Source organism: Ixodes scapularis, unplaced genomic scaffold (genome assembly GCF_016920785.2).
Source record: "Ixodes scapularis isolate PalLabHiFi unplaced genomic scaffold, ASM1692078v2 PGA_scaffold8__174_contigs__length_109621045, whole genome shotgun sequence".
NCBI classification, from domain to species: domain Eukaryota; kingdom Metazoa; phylum Arthropoda; class Arachnida; order Ixodida; family Ixodidae; genus Ixodes; species Ixodes scapularis.
The window spans coordinates 71,251,003-71,271,538 of record NW_024609883.1 but is presented as its reverse complement, the minus strand read 5'-3'; positions in this window follow the sequence as shown (position 1 = coordinate 71,271,538).

Genomic DNA, 20,536 nt, shown 5'->3' with positions numbered 1-20,536 from the left:
TACAACCTACCCACCTTCTTCAAGACTGGACGACTCATGGAAGACTGCCCGACCGAAGGCAAAATACGCAGTCTACCAGCATTCGCTTCTACACGAAACTATTATGAATTGGAATGCCATTCTAGATTACATCGTCACAAACCAAGTTTTGCCTTACGCTAACAAGCTGGTCACATCTAAATAAATAAATAAAAGAACACTTCAAAACCAAAATCGTTATCAGTTGTATAATTATGAGTTCAAGTTGCTCAATACCTAAATGGCGCATGAATACAGCTAGGTACTCTTGTTAAAACGAACGCTCTATGTCCTACGCTAAGTACATAGGATGATGGGGCTTCGTGTTAGCTGGACGAGTCAATCGTTGGTCTGCATGGCACCACATAATTTTTCCAAGTGAAATGAGAGGGGTCAGGCGATAACACCATGGGGGAATGATCGGTTCGGCGAGCACATGTGCGTGCATCTCTTCCTTTGCGTGAAACTTGGATATCAAGCCACAATTTTCTGTAACGAAAGGATGTAAACGAGTGAGAACGCCTACAGGCCATTTTCATCTAAAAATATATTCCGCTATATGATACGGCACATCACATCGACATGTGTTGCGCCATGCTCATTATTACGTCACGGACTTCGTTTCTGTCGTAAAGATGTCAATTTTTTCATGATTAGACTTCTTGTCTATAGGCCTTCGTAAAATTGTGACAAACTCAGCCGGGATTGTAGACTCAGTAGCATGTCACAATGGGAACGTCTCCCTTTCTCAATTTGTATTCGTTTTTATTTGAAAACTATTCAATTTTATTATATTGCTTCTTATAAATGCAATAAAGAAGAACCGTTACAAAGAAGCTGCAAGACTGAACGCTAATATGAATACGTATAGCACACTGAATTTGTACAAAATAAGACTAATTCTGTTGTAATATCTTACGACGTTATATTTCAGCTTAAAAACTCACGACATTGTTTCGTTGCTTTTGTTTCTATATTTGCTTTGTAATATTTAATTAAAATTAGACCACACTTTTTAGCAGGTATAAGGTAGATTGGTGCCACATCTAAGACGAACTAAAAAAAGCCAAATAATAAAAAAGAAAACAGATCACCTTTTCTTTCTCATTCTGTCATCAATTGAGACGTTTTCTACTTGCAGAGAGGACAGTTGGTCGTATATTGGGTTATTAATTACCAAAACTTAACACGAGAAACATAAAAAATTAGGAGCACGAGATTCGTTTGATAGCTTTCTGATATAATCACAATTCAAATGTGCGACAACTCGACAAGTTATGCTGAACATTCCGAAAAGCATCATCTAAATATCAAACTTTTTTTTTTTTACATGATGCTTGTATTCTGCTACGTCTGTGGAAAATTATACATTACAGCACCTTCGAATGGTCAATCTGTGAGCATAGAGACCCCCCAATGTTCTGCTTTTGGATAGGCATGAAATACCACAGGAACGTATAGCTCCAGCTCGTTGCCCGCCCTCTTGCGGCGGAAACGTAAAGCGCTCTAGTGAGGGTCCCCCGGTTCTACAGCTCAGGGACACGGCGGAACTGCTCGTGATAATGGCTCGGCAACAGTCATTTCTAAATGCAAACAACACTCTTTATTATCCCAATATAGTGCTGTAGGCTGTGTTGGTTGTTCCTTATGAGAGGGTTTCAGTATTGTGTATAGAAACAAACACAAGCGCTGTAGGTTTCCCTTAGAGTTGCGTGTTCGACGCTGCACATGTGCGTCGTTGCTGTGCGTCAATCCAAGACATCAATTTTGGGCTCCGCGCACTCGCACTGTGGAACACGCAATGTTAACGCAAACACAAGGTGATTGCGTTTGCTCGTATACACATACTAAAACTCGTTACTGTTTCACCGGTTTTCCAACGCCAACGAAACATACCGCAGTGAGCAGACATGCAAGCGGGAGTGCATTCCTTCGAACTGGAAAGGCTGAGATTAACAAAACGGCGGCGAGTAAAATTAAAAAAAAAAAAAAAATGTTCTGAGTAGTTTTGTATTTAAAAGAGCAACAACAACAGAATCCGCTTTTATTTTTTTGTATTTCGGGGCATTTAGTCCGGAAGGATTGGCGTCGAATTTTAAAGTTTTGCTGATTGTCAAAAGTGCTGAGTTTGATTTCGCCATAAGCTTCATCCACAAATATTATTATTTTACGTGGATTTCTCAGACTAGCTAAAATGATTTATTTAGTTTCAGACTATTTTATTTTTTAACTCGTTAATTAAGAATGCTGCATTTAGCACCAGGGATGATAACTTAGCCAACTTTGGATTGCCATAGATCTTAGCGCATTGAAATAAGGTCATAAGCAACAGATTAAATTAGAGTTTTCAAAACTGCTTACTAAAATATTCTCACTGTATTATTATTCTTCAAAATCGCCCTAAAGTAAGGCCCAGTAAACGCCACAATCACCAAAATATGCCACATAATTATAATAGTCTTTACAGAAAGGTCTTATTTTGCTTTGTTTTTACCATATAAAAAACTGACATTGCCATAAACACTGGATGTAATATATACAACCCTATGCGTCACGCGTTGCCATAAAAAAAAAAAAACCAGAAGAAAAAAGAAAACACTTTTGCTGTCAGGCTCGGATTCCGGTTGTAAGGTATTTGAGAACAGCGGTTTTTTTTTTAAATTTAAGTTATATGTTTTGTGAACATATGAACCCATTTCCCCGTGGCGATATTTAGCAAAATATGGTGTGATATTGTTATTCTTGTGCTTGGAATAATGATAAAGCAAGAAATCATTTAAATACCCCAAGGCCGCTTAAAGGGCCTGCAGTTTATAATTTTACATGACAAGTATCTGAGTGAGAAAAGGCAGCAAGAACACACAGATATGAGCGCCTATTTCAATAACAAATTACCATGTTATTTACCTGTTACCTCTAAGGTGAATGGAAGACCCTGCCTCGAAAGGGACATGCATGTCACAAAATAAAGTTTCCGTGAACAATTACCCATATCAAGGAATTATATCCAAAATAGTGGTTAGTTTCGGTTCCGTTCCTGAATTAAAAAGTGCCTTCCGGCGTAAATATTACTCCAAACGCAGTTTTGGTTTTCAGCATGAAAGGTGACCTGCGCGCATTACACCCTAGCGTCCTCGTATAAGCGGGAATGCTTGGCGTCGCTCGGTGAAGCCAGCCCACTAGACCGGGCCCAGCAACTGGTACACCCCAGCACGCATGTCCGACCCTCACTATAACCGCCATTTCAGAAAACGAGTGGCGCCACCCATAGACAGTTGCAATCGCCAAAAGACGGCAGTTTGCACCTCGTGACCCTACACGGAATGTTGCACTGAGTCTCAAGTGATTTATGGCTTTCAACGAGGGCAAAAAGCCCGTGTCTCGTAGCTTACGTATTCTAGTCTACGGTTAACTCGTGTTGTTGATGATACTTCAAGAAACGCAAGGCATATGGCGGGTGTTGAGCATCTCATTATATCTTCGCAGCCAATAAGAGTGTGGTATTAGACAATAGAAACGCCGAAGAACGAATCACGTGGCAAGAAACCGGAACAAAGTAAGTCACACCCTGCTTTTCTTGAGCAGTCAGTGACTATATAGTTAAATTAACGATCCATCCCTGCTAGAGAGTGATTACTGCACAATAAATCCGACGTTACAACTGTATAATAGTTGAATTGATCCCCGTCGTCAAGCGTAAGAACCGATCGCCCGGTTCCACATACTATCTGATATCGAGTTGATTACTCTCTTAACCAAACCGTACATGAACACCGTGTAAGCAGGTATCAGCATTACGCGAGTTTAGTTTCGCGCTTCTTACAATCACTCTGTCTGATGACCTATGCAAAAAATATGTGCACAACTTAGCGGTCGGGGTCCGCAAGCAACCACTCTGCATCAGCTTTAGGCTAACAAGCGAAAAATGAAAATTTTGTTCTTACCAATAATGATGCGCTCATTTTCGTGACATACGATGAGAACACCAAAGCAGCACAAAACTTTTTCTACGGTCAGCATCCGTTTTTTTTTTCATTTAAAACTTTTGTTTTATTCAGCAATTAAAAAAAAAAACGTAAACAGAGCGAGCGAACATAAATCAAAATGCAAAAATACTTTTTTTTTTTGAGCGGAAGATATTAAGATATGTTTAAAAGAACCGTACTTTTTACCAATTAAAAGGCAAAGGTTACGTGGGAAAGTACGTAAAATAGGCGGGTCAAAAGCAGCTCACCTGCCAGGAACATGAATCCAGCGCCAGGAACGACATGACGAGGGCGAAATCTCTTTCTTGGGACGTCGTGTCACAGTTTGCCAAGGATTGCCCAGGCACAATTTTTGAAGATGTTTAGAGTACACGCTCCAAAGTCACGCAGATTCGGCGATCATCTTCTTCACGTTCCGGCCGCAGATGAATGAAAAAAAGAAAGCTTTTAAGTCACGTGCACCGATCGTGTCATTGCAGTTTCAAAAGTCATAGTCCAGCCTTACACTCTGTAAACACTAGCGAACATGATGATGCCAGACGACTCTGTGCCGCATACCTTTTGTTGGCGCTCTGGATGTAGAGACCTCTGTGCCTCTGTAGAAGTTTCTGTTTTTTGGCTGTTTTACATGTTCCCTTTCTCAACTTTCTTGTTCGATACCTCGTTAAAAATGTAGGAATTAAGTTAAACTATTGATACTGTAGCTTTTCTAAGATATTGACAAACATTTCGATATAATACGACGGGAAAAACTCGAAGGCTGCAATTCCGAAGCCCCGCCGCATGTTGCCACAATTCGGCTTGATCCTGAGACGATTGATCTTCGAGAGGTGGTCTTAGAGCCGTAGACCGTCTTCGCCTTGTGTGGAGCAGGGCACATTTTTCATTATGGATTTATAATATACGTCTGCAGCCAGATTTTATGACGAAGCCATTCTTGAGGATACGCTGTAGCTGCGATGACGACTCTGCTGTCTTCTGCACGTTTTCCCGTTGAAGATGTCCAGTGCAGCTTCGAATTCCAATAGATGTGGCTCACTCACTTCGGAAGTCCGTGGCTCAGTTGCACAGTGGAGTGATTTCTTCCTTCAACAGGAGTATGATGATCTCTGCCTCATGACTAGATCGGAGCTAGATTCTTGTTGACAATGCCCATCCTCCGGTAGGTCCTGTTCTGCCATCATCTTTTGAGACGCCCTCTTAACCGGTCTTGTATGTCTTGTGGTTGAAAAAAGTGCTAAATGGCGATTCTGCGTCTGCCCTCATTGCTTTAAGAAATGCCAGCCTTATGACGTCAAAACCCTTGAGAAGCTCATATGGTATTTAGCACTACAATAAGCCTTACTGGAGATTTGATTGAAGTTTTAAAATTTTAGAGATATCATGATTTAGTTTTGAGCCACCTGCGAGAACTTTAAGATTCCTTTAAGTTCGCGGAGCAGTTGTTCCAAACCCTACAATGATTATCGGAGCATCTAGCATTCTTAGAGATCTGTACCAAACTGAAATTTTCTTGCACTTGAAACTGAAGCACAGCTTTAAAAAAATACAAACCAAGGTAAAGTTTCTAGACTCTACAACAACTAAAACCAAATAAACCTAGACTCCAAACCTACATCGAACAACAACAACAAACAAAACTAAAATCGACTAAATCTCACCAGGTAACAACACCTCCCCTACGCAAACTAAACAGACCACAAACAACCAACACAAAAACCGAAACTAACGAAAAACAAAAAAAGCCGAAAAGATGGCGTCCGTCGGACGCGCAGCGGCAGCACTCGGAGCAAGGCAAGTCACAGCGAGCGGGGAGTCACAGTGGAGCCGCCGGAGCTCGCTCCAGGGCGCAAAAATCCAGCTGGCTTGCCCGAAGGCTGGATCATATGAGCCCCCTCAGCCGCAGGCGGAAGGGACTTGGGCGACGAGCCGGCGCTTTTTCCAACATGGCGCCGCCTTCGGGAAGATTTCCCCCTTTCCCCATCCCGCGGGGGAAGCCGATCTGGGTTCCTCCTTCATCAATTTCCCCTAGAGCCTCGCTTCCCGCCTCGGGCGTTCGGAGGCGGGGCCAGCGTCACTCCGAAGGGAGAAGGTGTTGCCTCCCGGCGACGCTCCACCCGCCGCCATGTTGCTGCTCCCTATTTTTACCTCTCCCTTCTGCTTCTTCCCGTTGTCGATTCGCTTGCTCGCTCGCGCGTTCGCTTCTCCGGCGCCTTTTGTGCCCTTCTGCTTTCTACTTGCTCCGTTCGCCACGGCGAGACGCCAGCGTCGCTACCGGTGAGGTGGTGGCGATGGCGATGCCTAGCACCGCTCTGCTCCTCTCTTCAATGCTCTTGGGCAATTTGCGGGCTGGAAGAAATAATCGTGAAAATAGGAGTGAGAAACGTCGTTTTTTTGCTGTTCTTCTCGTGCACAGTCAATGTTTCTAGGGATATAAAGGGAAATTAAAAAAAAAAAAATCTAGGGAATACTATGGGGGAAAAGTAAAGAGCGCGGCAAGGGTTAAGTAATTTTACTATTATGATGTTTCCTATACTGCCACGAGCTTTGATTAGAGGAATCAAAATGTCTTCACTAAACATCTTAGATTATATGTTTTTTTTTAACTGCGATAATTCAGCAGTTTATGAATAACTGAACCAATTAACTAAGATTCCATAAATTAGGCGAGATCCCAAGCCACTGGTTCTATTTGGCAAAACGTTCCTTAATTGCCCAGTTGCTTACTACTCTCAAATCGGCTGTGTGCTAGACCGTGGAAGCTGTGAATACATAAATAGACGTTAAAAAAAGCCTAGTAAAAATCTCTCGTGCTAAACTTCGAAAAAAATAGTGTGATCTCTAGGTTCGCGATAATGAATCCTGAAACAAAAGGGCGAACAAAACTGGTTTGGTTGAGTTAAATGATACCTCTGCCGAAGGAAGTCCAGTTAGAAGAATTAAAAAAAAAGAGCTAATTCAGGGAAGGCTGAGATAATTGGAAAGCACGTGGCAATATATGCAGCGACATTTGACGGGAGCAGCTCGCAGTTGCTTACATTAGCAATTCAGACGAACAATAACTTCAAACATGTTCCTACATGTGTTAACTAAATACAGTGTTGAATAACTGTTTTATGCATAACATCTAGTAAACTTTGCATAGGAGCTAACAGCCGCCAGTGACAAATGAATATTGTTTACTGATGAGCAAGATATTCAAGCTATATTATACATCAGGACAACTAGCTGTGTTCTCGACACACTTTCTAGTCATTCTGGAGAATACTTATTCTGGATAATATTGACATTAGAGAAAAAAGTTTAAGTAGGCACCTTCAGGACAGGTGCTTAAAATATTGGGGTCTGAGATGGGATCCCATGAACGAGAGTGCACTCTAACTCATTCCGTTAAAAGTTTAGGGTTTAGGAATAATACTACTGACTGGAACTGCACACAACTTTAAAACGTGTAATATGTTCGCTTTTCAGACGGATTAATTTATACCTAATCATCCCGCTCCCGATAAACTAGCACTTTGAAAATGCCTGCATTATGCACCGAATAGTTGAAATCGCTGATATGAGATTAGAGAAGATTCCAACCAGCGTCTAGCAAAAAACAGAACAGAAATAGTAAATGCTATTTCCTGCAGCCACTTCCCGGAACATTGTTTCCTCTTCCTTCATTGTTAAAGTGCGTTTTGCATTGTATGCAAAAATCTCGCAAGAGTCGGTTCTTTTTAAAAAAAATAACTTGAGATTAAAAACGTTAGCAGGATAGAGTTGCCCTGCTTGGCTTTAAAACAATGCACATATTTGACGTCCTAGTAAATATTAACTGTAGCTTCGTATTCACCCAGGTCCGCTAATTAAAAATTCTACGTTGATAAAAAAAAACGCCAGGCTCTAAACACTTTCTCAATAATTAATTGCAATTTGAAAGACACACGCATTAATTTTCACTAGTCAACGTGCCAACTCAAATGAGACTAATAAATACGAAATTAAATTTCCAGATCACGGCCTATAATTTAGGCAAGCCGAAGAGTCAGGGGCACCAAAAACGACTGTTGAAACACGGCTCTAGTGATTTCAGCTTTTTTTTATTGGAATGCAAACATGACAATAACAATTGATCTAGGTCTTAATAGTAGGTTGCCATGGTCACCTTTGTATCCCACTTAGATTATACCAGCGATGGGAATTTAAGATTTTGGCTTGAGCGTGACAGGACAAAGACGTGAGGTTTTAAGTCAGCATCATGGGCTTAAACTTCACAAACTAAGAAGGGTCGAGCTCATATTTAATCTAATGTGGATTTAAACCCCATGTATAGTAAACATTATAATGCCGTTCTTTAATGTGCAATTTACTGTTTGCTTTTATTTTTTAAATAATTTTTGTCAAGGCACCTCGTGTAGTTTTTGGAGCGTCGTCACTGATGTGCTGCCTAAAAATGGCACATAACATGACTAAATATGTTCACTGTTATCACTGGAATAGATCGCAAACAACTTAAAAATATCTGAAAGCCGGGTCAAGACTGCTATATGATGATTACAAACAATGCATCGCTATTCCCCTCCTTCAAGGTTATATCCCAAGAGTTCAGTCACACCGTTTTAGAAACCGAAATGAGACAAGCTGCCTGAACATGCGCAAATAGTGGTTCGCATATGAAGCACATTTATTTCAGTGTTTGCAGGTTTCATATACCGTAATGAAGCAATGATACCGTTTTATAACCGTAATTTCAGCCCTACAGGTGCCAATAGATTCCTGGCAAGTCACTGATATAACAATGTTAGAACTGAATCCTAAGAGTGATAGCAGTAGTGTAAGAAAAACAAGAAAAGGCTGTACCGTCCTGAGCATAAAAATGAACCACGCGTCAATACCAATCACCAAAAACAAGCGAAAGGGCACAAAATACACAAATAGCAACCAATACTTACAGTATCAGAGTTCACAATCCAGTTGATGACGTCACATCACCACGTGAGTACTCGACGTATTCTTTCGAAGTTTGCCAAGTAAACAGTTGTTTTCCAAATGTTCACAACGCGGACCGACTTCAAGCTACCTGTTTACCACACGTCAAAACATTTTTTTTTCTGCAAGCTGTTCGATGATTGCAAAATCGTTGACACAACTACAAAAACCAGGTGTGACCGTCTCCACCGGCTTCTACATTGCACGGGACGAAAAATCAAGACGCCGCTGGCATTCGAGGAGGATACAGTGTTGCGACTCTCCGTTCAGAAACTCTGCGCCGAGAAGCTTGCGCCTTAAACCTCGAGGCAAGGGAGGGGAACGCTTCCCTCGCCTCTTCGCGTCTCCTTTACTCGCCATCGATTTTGCCGTGACGTAGTTCCAGTACGACGCTTCCGGTGTCGTCCCCCTCTCACACTTTTTTATTCTCTTTCTTATTTCTGCCTTCGTCTCCTTCTTTGCGCGCCTAGTTTTCGCCGACATGTGTTTGCTTCTGATTTTGTCTTAAAATCTTGTTTTGCCGGGAACTTTGACCAAAACATGTGCCTAGATTTGAGGTCCTCCGGAAAGGCTCGTAGAAGAAACGTATAGAAGACAACCAACACTTGCATTTATTTTGTTTATTTTGCATTGATTATTTCGTTTATTTTTGGTCTGTCAGCCGTCGATTGACTAAGGCAGAAGAGGGTAGAGATTGAAAAAAAAAAAACACATAAGCATATTACACAGCAAGGCGCTGAAACAAAAAACTACAACATAAATTAATAATCATGATACGCTAAGACACATTACAACAGTAAGTTTCAGGGAACGTTTGTGTATGAACGAAGTGGTGCTTAGACTGATCACAACTCTTTTAGAATGGCTATTCCAATTATCGGCAGATCTTATAAAAAAAGGAAAAACACACAAAACAAAAAAAAAGAGAATTTAAAAACATTTGACAAAGACATCTTGTTGAGTTTATTTTTAGATATACTGCTTCAGAATTATATATATCTTTAGTTGTTCTACTTAAAGGAATCATTGATATTTAAAAACGTCATTTTAAGGCGATTTACTCCTATGTTGGTTTCTGCTGTATAAAAACCGGCTCTATCTTCCCAATTCAGACTCCCAAATAGTTATCTATAATCGTTGTAAGTAAAGTGTGGTGCCTTGTTTTACATTCACTTCAGTGTTTTTGTATATTTGTTTTGCGCATAGGGCTCCCATACAGCCATGGGGTCTTTGAGACTTGTTTGAAAGATCCTGCCAGTCGTCTTCTGTCAGTCAAAGCCTGGAGGAGTGTACAACATGAGGGGAAGGTTTATGCAAAACTACACAATACAAAGATCACACGTTTTATTGAATATTTAATATCATGATGCACACATTTTATTATACATTATATACAAGAGATAACTTATTATAATAAATGCATAAAGATAAAATTCAGAAAGAAGGAGAGATCGGAAATTAATTTGAGATAAATCTTGCCTTCTCTTAGGATCTGATATCGCAAACCTTCACTGATTTCCAGCAGCGATCATATTTTGTAATTTGAGCTTTAATAGACTTCTTGCGCCTGACGTCACTTCCGGTTAGCCTCGAAATCGAAACCAACATAGTCGTCTGCCACTAGTGCCTTTTGGCGCCATGTTGGAGGCATTTGGCGTCTTATTGCGGCGGTAGTAGTGCCGTACAGAGCCATGCCATTCGCCTCGTTCGCGTTTCATGATAAAACAAATTGGTGGCGACCAGCCCATGAAACACAGGTCAGAATAAGCGTGACTTGTGTTTAACATCCTGGTGTTTAACATCACATGAATGCGAGCGTGGAGTGCAGTCGCTCGGCACTTGAACGCCTCGCAGGAGTGTCGGACTGCAAAAAACACGTCGTATGCTAATCATTTGCGGTGACTAACAGGAACATCAGTGCCACTACCTATACGTGAAATCATTGGGGATATAGGTGCAGAACTTGTCAGCACTCCAACCGGCCCTCCAACATGTTGACTGGCTACACAGATGAAGATTGGTGCTGCCGCACAAGTAATTTTGTCTGCTTTTTTTGTCTTATGTCAATCTCAACGAGGTTCCTCACTTGACACGAAGCGCAGTCCAGTAACCCTTAGTTGGTACCAGGGATGGGCAGTATTTCAAATACAAGTATTTAAAATACGTATTTCAAATACTTTGTGTATTTTGCATTTGTATTTAATTACAAATTGGGTAATGTATTTGACGTGTGTATTTAAATACTAAAACGTGGGTATTTCAAATACAATTGTAATTAAATACAATTTTGTGGGCGAAAATTCATCCCTCAAATTTATTGTCACTGTCCAGAGCAGAAAGAAAACTACGCTCTGCACCGAATGCAGTGTCTCTCAATCAAGCACGAGCGTTTAGTGACTTTGTGATTACGGTGTTAGTCCAGGGCAAGACTAGAGACGAAATCGACGTTCACAGGCAGACTGGCTAAATAAGTGCCTGTGACAACTTATGATGCTTTCCATCCATATTTTTGCCTGGAACATTCTAAACGTGCGGGTCGTCCAGATTTTCGTAACTGGTGCGAGTTGCAACAATAAAAAATTCTCTAGCTAGTGCTGCGCGTCTTGGTCGTCTTGGTTCTTTGTTGGTCTATACCAAAATGTAATCGACAAAAAAAAAAAAGCTGCTTGAAGCTCTGTATTTGTTTTCACCTATTACGTCCAAGCTGATTACCTCTTTTTGTGTGATTATATTTCTGCTACGTTACTAGAGCCTCGCACACTAACTCCCGAGTGCGATGCAAAATTAAAATGAGATACCCAGAAACCCATTGCAGGTGCCCTGAAGTCGCTGACGTAAATTTTGAGGAATGTATTTGGAAAAGTTTTGTGGAGGAGACCAAATACATATTGTTGTATTTGTATCTTGTATTTAAATGCTTTTCTGGAAATGTAATTAGATTTGTAATTAAATACATTTTTGACGAAGTATTTTGTATTTGTATTTCGATACATATTTGCATGTATTTTGCCCATCCCTGGTTGGTACGAAACTTTTTTCATCCAGATTGTGAAGGCGGCGTATCCAACGGAGCCCTTCATGACGCCGGCAAACCGAATGCTTGAGCGTCACCTTGTCCTAAATCCTAATGCTTGCCGGAATTAAAAAAAAAAAAAAAGCAATACTGTTGGCTTTAACTTCATTTTGCCGCCGGCTTTTACGGCTGGAACAATTAATTACGGCGCAACCGACCGTTTTAATTTTCTAGTCCACTGGTTCTCAAATGGGGGTCCGCGGACCCTTCGGGGTCCGCGAAGGCATTCTAGGGGTCCGCGTTCATCAGTCAAGGCCGGCAATAAAAGTTTTTTTTCCAGGTCGAGAAGGATTGTTTCAGTTTTGGGGCGAGTTTTATCGTGTGCATGTCAACATGAAAGGTCTACTTTACACAAGCCCTTACTGAAATCTATTTATTCAATTATTAATATATTTACCCTCTACCTTCCCCCTCCCCTCACCCCGAACGAGGTCCCCCATCATCTCCGCTGATCCACAAGGGGTCTGCGAAACATCGATGGTTGAGAACCACTGCTCTAGTCAGTGGACAAATTACAGCGCGAGCACGGCCCTAAAGAACACAGAACAAATAGTTTAACAGCGACGAATGCTTTCAACATGAATTTCGGCGAGTTCCGGCAAGAATTTTGGACGGGAAGCAGCGTTGCATCATGGTCTGGTGCAAGAATCCTATCGTAATTTTGCCGTTTTTTGTGTTTCTTTTTAATTTATGAACTCTAGATAAATCTAGAGTTCATAAATTTGGCATTTAGTGCTGTCCAGGTCATATCATGTGGTATCGTGAAGTCCTGTCATCTGAAAAGCCGATCGGGAGTTGACCCAGAACGACGATCTAATATTTAAGTTACGATTTTAAACTGTTTGTAGATCAAAGGCAACTGACCCACGATTTCTGTTGAAAAAAAAGCACATAATCTTTAGATTTGGCGCAGTTTGCTCGTGCATGAAAAGCCAATTTCGCAAGCCGTCACGAGAGAGCAGCCTTCATAACATAGATAAATATGTTTTAACATGTATTAGATACACTTGTCTGATATGTCATGCTCTTATCTATTTCTGCGGGGACTCGGAGAGTTTTCGGGACGAGATACCTGTCCACGCCAAGCGCTCCCCAACCTCCCTTACTTCCATTCCCGCCCCCCCCCCCCCCTCGCTTTTTTCTTCGCCCTTCCCCACTTTCTCCACCCCCCCCCCCTTTCACCCTTTCCGCCCCCTCCCCCCTCTCTCGCTGGTCTAATCTTTCCCACTAACCCTTTCCCCAAATTTTCGGCAGCTCGTTGCATGTCAGCCTGACAATAAATACCTCTGTTGAAAGTCAAAAGATGTATGTCCTGTCCGTCCCTTTTCTCTAACTCTTTTGTATTTTTGAATCTATTACCAACACGCTCAATCCAAGTTTGCTAGCCTAAGTTAGCTTTACTTTCGGCTCTACAGCCGGTGCCATATGATTTAATGGGCAACGATGGAAATTAGTCACTTCGACATTTTGTGCCATGTGGACGTGTAAGAAGGCGTCAGCGAGATGCTCAGATGTCACGTTTACCAAAATCGTATGAACTATATTTCATATAAAGTTCCAGACGTATTTTTTTTGAAGAGTCAAATGAGCACTCCCTTTGTCAATTAATTCTATAGATTGCAATTCTTGTAAATTAAAAGGGAGGTATTATTAGGCAAACGTTAACTAAAAATTTCACAACCAGGGTTCAAATAAAAAGTCGTTTCATAATTAAAACGGTATCACGAATATTTTCTTCTTAAAGTAACAATATAAAAGTTGTGCTTCCCGCCTGTGGATAGCAACTTGATATCAATCTTTCTTTCAGAAAGTAAAGACTGTATAACCAAAAAACGATGCTAGAGTTTCTCAACCACCCAGCAGAAAATGTAGGAGTATGTATGCAGAGGAAGACAGAAACCTTGCAATATGAGCCGTGAAACAGAAGCATTAATCCCCCTACCCAGTCGATACAAGAGAACACGAGAGAAACTAGGGAAAACGGGGAAAATCCAGTCACCGATTTACAAAACCCGGGAAACCGTAGGGACGGATAATCCCTAAGAGTATTCCCTAGACTCCCAATCTCCCTCGTTTTCCCTCTTCCTGATTGGTCCAAAAGCATCGCCTCGGGGGCAGAGCGACGCCAAAAGACAGTCGAAGCCTCTGGAAATCGGCCGTTGGTACGAAATAAAAAAGGATCCCCACAAAGTAAATGGGAAAGGGAACCTTCCCCGAACACCCAGCTCCCATTGCAGACAACTTAAGCAACGAAACGAACCAGAGAAAATGGCGAAAGAATAAACAGAAGTAAAGAAACAACCCCCGACACGACTGGAAACGAAGGCTACGACCGAGGCAGACGACGCTCACCCAAAAGAAGAAAAGTAAAACCAACAGTTAGCGATTGCGTGGGCGGTGCCCGAAGCGTTAGAGAGAGAGAGAGAGAAAGTAAGAAAGGGAAAGAGAAGATGAAGGAGTGAAGAAGACACGATGCGAAGAGTAGGGAGAACGAAGGGCGCAAAAAAACTAAAATGGACACCCCTGGAAACGAGGCTAGGGCGCCGCCATTTTTGTTGCGTTTCTTCTTCCCTCCGCTCTGCTGCAAGCCGGAGAGGAAAGGCTGTCGATGTTTAATACCTCGCTCTCCTCTTTTCACTTCTAACCTCCGGCCATTTTATCTCGGTCTGTTTCACGCATGTTCCCTGCGTCTTTCTCTTTTCTGTTTTTTTTTTTTTCTCTCCTTGAGTTCCCTAACAGAGGATTCCCAATTTTTCGTGTATTACACGGTCCGATGGCGAAGCAAGAGAGGAGAACAAGAAAGAGCTCGTCTTCTGGAAGATGCCCCTGTTTTGTTTTTTTTTGTTTTTTTTTTTTGTGCTCCGTTGCGACCACCGCCGCCGCGTGTGTCGAACAAGTCTGTTCTGCGGGAAAACACTTTTGCCTGGGGTGACAGTGTCGTCCTGTCCATCTTAATGCCGATAACAAAGGCCGAGGAAAAAAGACGCGAAGGGCAGGCTCTGGACAAGGCAATGAAGGGGGTGTAGGGATGACCAGTCAAGGTTCTTCTCACTTGGCGTGTGAGCTCTCGTTATGGAAGTGTGAGTTCTTTTTGTTTCCTAGCGAAGAGATCAAAACTGAAGGATCATTGGAAGAAAGATGATGACAAGGCTTTAGGAGTTCGACTATACTTTAGGAACTAAAGTCACAATGAGTGTTATGTTTATCTTTTTTTTTCCCTCCAGGTTTGAAGGCAGTATTGTTGGGCGGTGTTTAAAGGAGGCAATGCTTAGAGTGTTTGATCCGCAAAAGTTCAATGAGAGTTGGATTAAAAAATTGAAAAAAAAGTACGATTCCATCAAAAACAGTGATCTATTTTCGGAAAGATCACGAATCTGATCGGCTCTTTTTGGCGATTGTTCCTAACACAATTCGTGTTGTATTCATGACGACGAATTGTCCACTGGTTAATTATTTGTAACGCACAAGCTAAAGTTCCAGAAGCGTAACATTCAGGTCAGTACAATACCAAAGAACAAAGGAACCATAACTTTTCTTTTTTAATATTGAGGCAAGTACATTAAGTAGTCGTTTGAGGGACATAAAAATTAATTTATTAATTCAATGACTGATTTATTTTTTATTCCGTTCGTAAGTCAAAATGAGGCGACATCCTTTAACGGCGAATGTGCATATCTGTGAAAATCAGTTGCCCGTGACAATTGACGCGGCTAGGTGTACAAAGCTTGAAACAGAAATCAGATATCACATTGTTGAGGTGTGTGAGTAGTTGCTCACACACTTCAAGCACTATGTGTGTGTGAGCACTATGTGTGTGTGCTCACACACACACATAGTGCTCGCAGATGAATTTCAGGCGACCTGCTCAGCTCCCGAGTGTGACACCCTGTAAATAATTAGAGCCTCCACTTCATGTCCAGTTATAGCCCCCAGCTACGAAACTCGGTGGGGCTTTGCCGAGTAATGGTGTCTTTCGCTAGTTGTTTAATTATTCACCGTCATTTTATTTAATTTTTGTTGGGGGGTATAGAACAAAGCTCTCGAAATTTGGCTTATAGCGTCGGATCAAGCCGAGCCGCCTCGCTTTAAACCGATACGGATTAAGCAACATATCCTGCCCTCGAGGTGCTACCTTTTAGATGTGGTCCGCGTAAAGAGTGTTCTGAAAAAAAAAAAAGGATGTCGTGTTCCCTACTCCTTTGCTTTTACTTTATAAAAGAACGAACGTATCCGATATCTACGTATAGCAAACTTTGTCTACATTCTTTAAAAGAAAATATAGAGGTGAGTTTTTTTTTTTGTGTAATATGACATTTACAGATTTATATATTTATTTATATATTTGATGTTGTATTACTAATTCAACTAGCGGAAATTTTGCAGTAGTAGGACGAACGGAATGGGGAGGAATACACCCTGGTAAAGAATTTAACTAGACAGACGACCAACGAAGCTAAGGGTAAGACAAGCTGTAGAAATATAAAAAAATCCATGTTTCGACTTTTTTTTTTTGTTTTACATTTGAAACGGGTGTGTGTTTTAATCCTGGTTTCATCCAATTCTTAGTACAAATATTTCTGTACGAAATGTCTCATAATTCTTAGCTGAATTGAAGAAAAAATTAAAAACGAAAACCGTCAAAAACGTGTTTTATGGTTCGTTTAATGACTGTCCCTGGGAAAATGCCTCGTTCTCTTGCATATGTTTTTATTTTATTAAATCTTTCTAAACTCTTGCAGTAATTAAGACGTGGAATTAAGCACAAAATGACACTTGAATGGTTAAACACTTTACTTTTATTTGGCATCAAGCGTTATTAAAACAAAAATGAAGCCACACTTTTTGTTTGAGTTTTGCAAACAAAGTGTGAGACTTCGGCCGAGGGGTTTCGTTAAGATTGCCCTAAAATAATTTATTACAAAATAACATCTCAAAAAGCCTTGGCGTTACAAAAATAAAACAAGGAAAAATATGTTTTTCCCACGAGAGAAGTTATTTTGGCTTATGTATTTCTCCTCACCACAGCAGAAATTGAGTTTCATGTCTGGCACTTCCATTCTCAGAAGTAAACAACCCACCGCTCCACGGTTTCTCCTGCTAATTTTGCAAAGTCGAAAGGTCGACCAAGATAAAATCTGTAAAGAGATACGCAAACCTTTATCATGATGCATTTCCTAATATAAGCACTGGAAATATTTGTTGCGGCATTGAAACTGGTAGTTAATTTCTCTTCAAACTGCAATATATTGCACCATAAAATTGTTGCGAGTATGAAATACGTTTTTATTGTAAGATGATGTCAGAGTACATTGTGCCGAGCAAAACTTGATAACTAGTCGAAATCTGAAAATTAAGGTTCTTAAAACGATATATAGTAGAAAAACAAAGCCCGCAAAGACTAAGCCAACGTGGCCAAATGTGTTTCCTTGTCCCGTGCCTTAGAAGTAGAAATAAAGGAGAGATGTTTGAGAAGCAGTCAGCCTTCCTGCGAAGAAGTTGTCCCAAGCGAATGCCACTTTAGGACGCTACGTAGTCCCTCTTGAACATGATATGCACCTCTCCCAGCCGTGCTTCGAATGCTGGCAACCCGTGGATATAAAAACGGTTTGCCTTGTTCCAGACACCGCTAACGCACAGCGTCCATGACGATGATGTCACCGTCGAAACGCTGCCTTTCCCTAAGCCGTTTGAGCGCAAAGAACAGGTAAATGTCCGACGATGTCCCATCCGGCGATTAGCGTGGGTGGAGAAACCGTTCGAAGTCCATTTCGCGCATTTGCTGCAAAGAGGTACGGGAAGTGCGACAAGGCAGATTGTCTTGGAGACAAAATTCACGCCGTATTCCAGTTTCCCCGTAAATTACTTTGGCACTGGCGGTTTGAAATTCCTTCAAGCGGGTGCAAGGCGATTAGGTTCGTGCTACAAACTAACTAAGTTTAATTTTAATGCATCAATTCATTTCTAGGTAGGCCGAATACTCGCCAAACATTTTTGTATACCGCTTAATCATTTATTATATACTTTTTTTCCTGAATAAGGGTTTGTGCAATCCAAGACACGGGAATCGATATAACGGTCATTTAGAGCAGTCCGTACCATGGCTCGCAAGAGAGATATACGATCACTATTCCTCCTTTTTTCTCTAGGGGGCGAGCGTATTGATAAATAATCATAAATACAACACAAAATCGCTAGAATTGAAATGGCCTCCAAAAAGCCGAGGGAAAAAAAAAGCACCAACTAAATTTCGATTTGGAAAACCAATTTCCCTGTGATTAGTCGGCGAGTGCTACCCACCAGGGAATAATCCGTTCGCCGTTCTTGCTCCGGCACGTCGTTTTCCGAAAGAGCCGTTCTTTTCTGAGTCCAGTCTTCTTGCCGTTTTTCTTCTCTGATCTCTGAGCTGTGCCTCTCTCGCTATCGCAGTAGCTTTTTATCTGAAGAGGAGGTTTCGTCGACGGCGATCGATGTTATCTTTTTCTACACATTATAACTGTACTCCTAGCTATATTTTTGAGTTGTCTTCATCGTCGTGGTTACAACCTGCCAGTTGTTAACTAAATGCTTTAGGTAGGATTCTTATTATACTTCGATTACCCAAATATTTGGAGCTTTAGTTGGAAGACAGGCAACTTCCGCTATTTTTCTTTGCTTGGGAGTATATTTTTTTTACAATATTACTACTACTTTTTAGTCTTAATGAATGATAGAAAATTATAAGTTGCGCTTAATGTATACCGCACTTAAAAAAAAAAAAAACGAGTCTCGCAGGTTTTTTAACAGCTGGCATTTTTCAGAGATGCATCGCGTCACATCTATCTATTTTAGCCCCATTGAATACGGAACCCTTTCGAAACAATTAAACACGTTTTTTCTTTGTCACACAAACCTCATCCCGCTTAATTCGTGCAATTTTCAATGCGCAATTTCTTTAAAACAGACCGAGAACCCGAAATATTCAGCTCGGTCATTCACGTCGAACATCCATCGCGACAACCGGTGCTTGTTCCTTTTTTAAAAAAAAATCTTGCACTCTTCCCATCATTTTCTTCGTTTGGCTTTTTCTACACTTCACCGTGAATCTTTGTGTCCGCCATCTCGCCTCTTTCCCTACCTCGTCGTACCTTTCCCCAATCTTCCCTACAACCCCCCCCCCCCCCCCCCCCCGCCCCCGCTCGGATTCCAACCAGAATATAAATTCTCCAGCGTCCGAACGGACGACGATCAAACCTTCCCCTTGTTCCCCGAATTCCTTTTTTTAGATATTTTACGTCGCGCGAATAACAATTTCATTCCGACTTGTGCCCGCGGGCCACTCCGAACGTTCCTCGAGAAAATAAGAATAATAAAAAAATCGAATAATAAGAAAGAAACCATAGGAGCAGCCTATACGCGAGCAAGCGGACGCGGGTACCACGTTATCTTGTCGGAGGGACCAGTCTTCCCTAAGCGGGACACCGTCAGAAATGAGAATGGTAATGAACGCAAACGTTTAAACCGACAAAGATTGAACGGGGGGAGGAGGGAAGGGAGCAATAGGGGGAAGGCAACACTGCAAGCCTCATCCTTTACGGGGAGTGGCAAGAAGGTACATACTCCCGTGAAGCTATATAGTTCCCTAAATCGAAAACGGACAAGTAACATTTTTTTTTTCAGCCTTGTAGGTTTTTTCTGTTTCTTTGTAACGTTTAGTAATACGTTTTAAAAATAGGGAGGTTACTTTTGTTTCTCCTTCTTTTTATTTGGTTGGCATAAACGATGGAATGATTGTGTTCGAGGAATGTCCAATAGTTTTTTTTTAGGGACTCGAGGGAGTCGTTGTTCAAACAAAGAAGGCTTCCGACGAAAGGATATACGAACTTATATAATGCAAGTTTTGGTCGATGTTTTTTTTTTTTTTTTTTTTTCTTTTCTGACGCATCAAAATCGCTGACTAATCGTCTATATAGAGTGAAGGTCAACGAACCGGCTCGACACCTTTTTGGTGCATGTACATTTAGATTTATGACGGTCGTTCAACTGGACCCATTTCCCATCAATGGTCCAATATACATGGTTGCAAAACCCCGAGACTGCGGGTAAACGACACAACACTAAAAAGTCTCCACCAATAAATCCAGATTCAAACAAGCACTTTGAACTAGAGCCAACGAGAAGAATCGGTTTATTAAGTACCCTGAACTCATAGTATAGTTTAATATTCAAATTAAGCAAGTTTGTTTACTTCAATCCTCACTAAGATGATACTTATTTTAAACAAAGCGCGCGACGGACTTTTTTTAAAACTTTGTTTATGTCATGAAGCACTGAGGTGGTTATTTTCGTTTATAAACCCAAAACATGCTTGCAAGACACAGTGATTAAACGAAAGTAGTACAAAAAATATTTCGCTAAAACTGCGTAGTGCACGCTGCAGTCTGACAGCCTCGGATACGCTTTTGCAAGAAAGCATCGGATTGGAAAGCACCGAAATGGCGACCTCCAA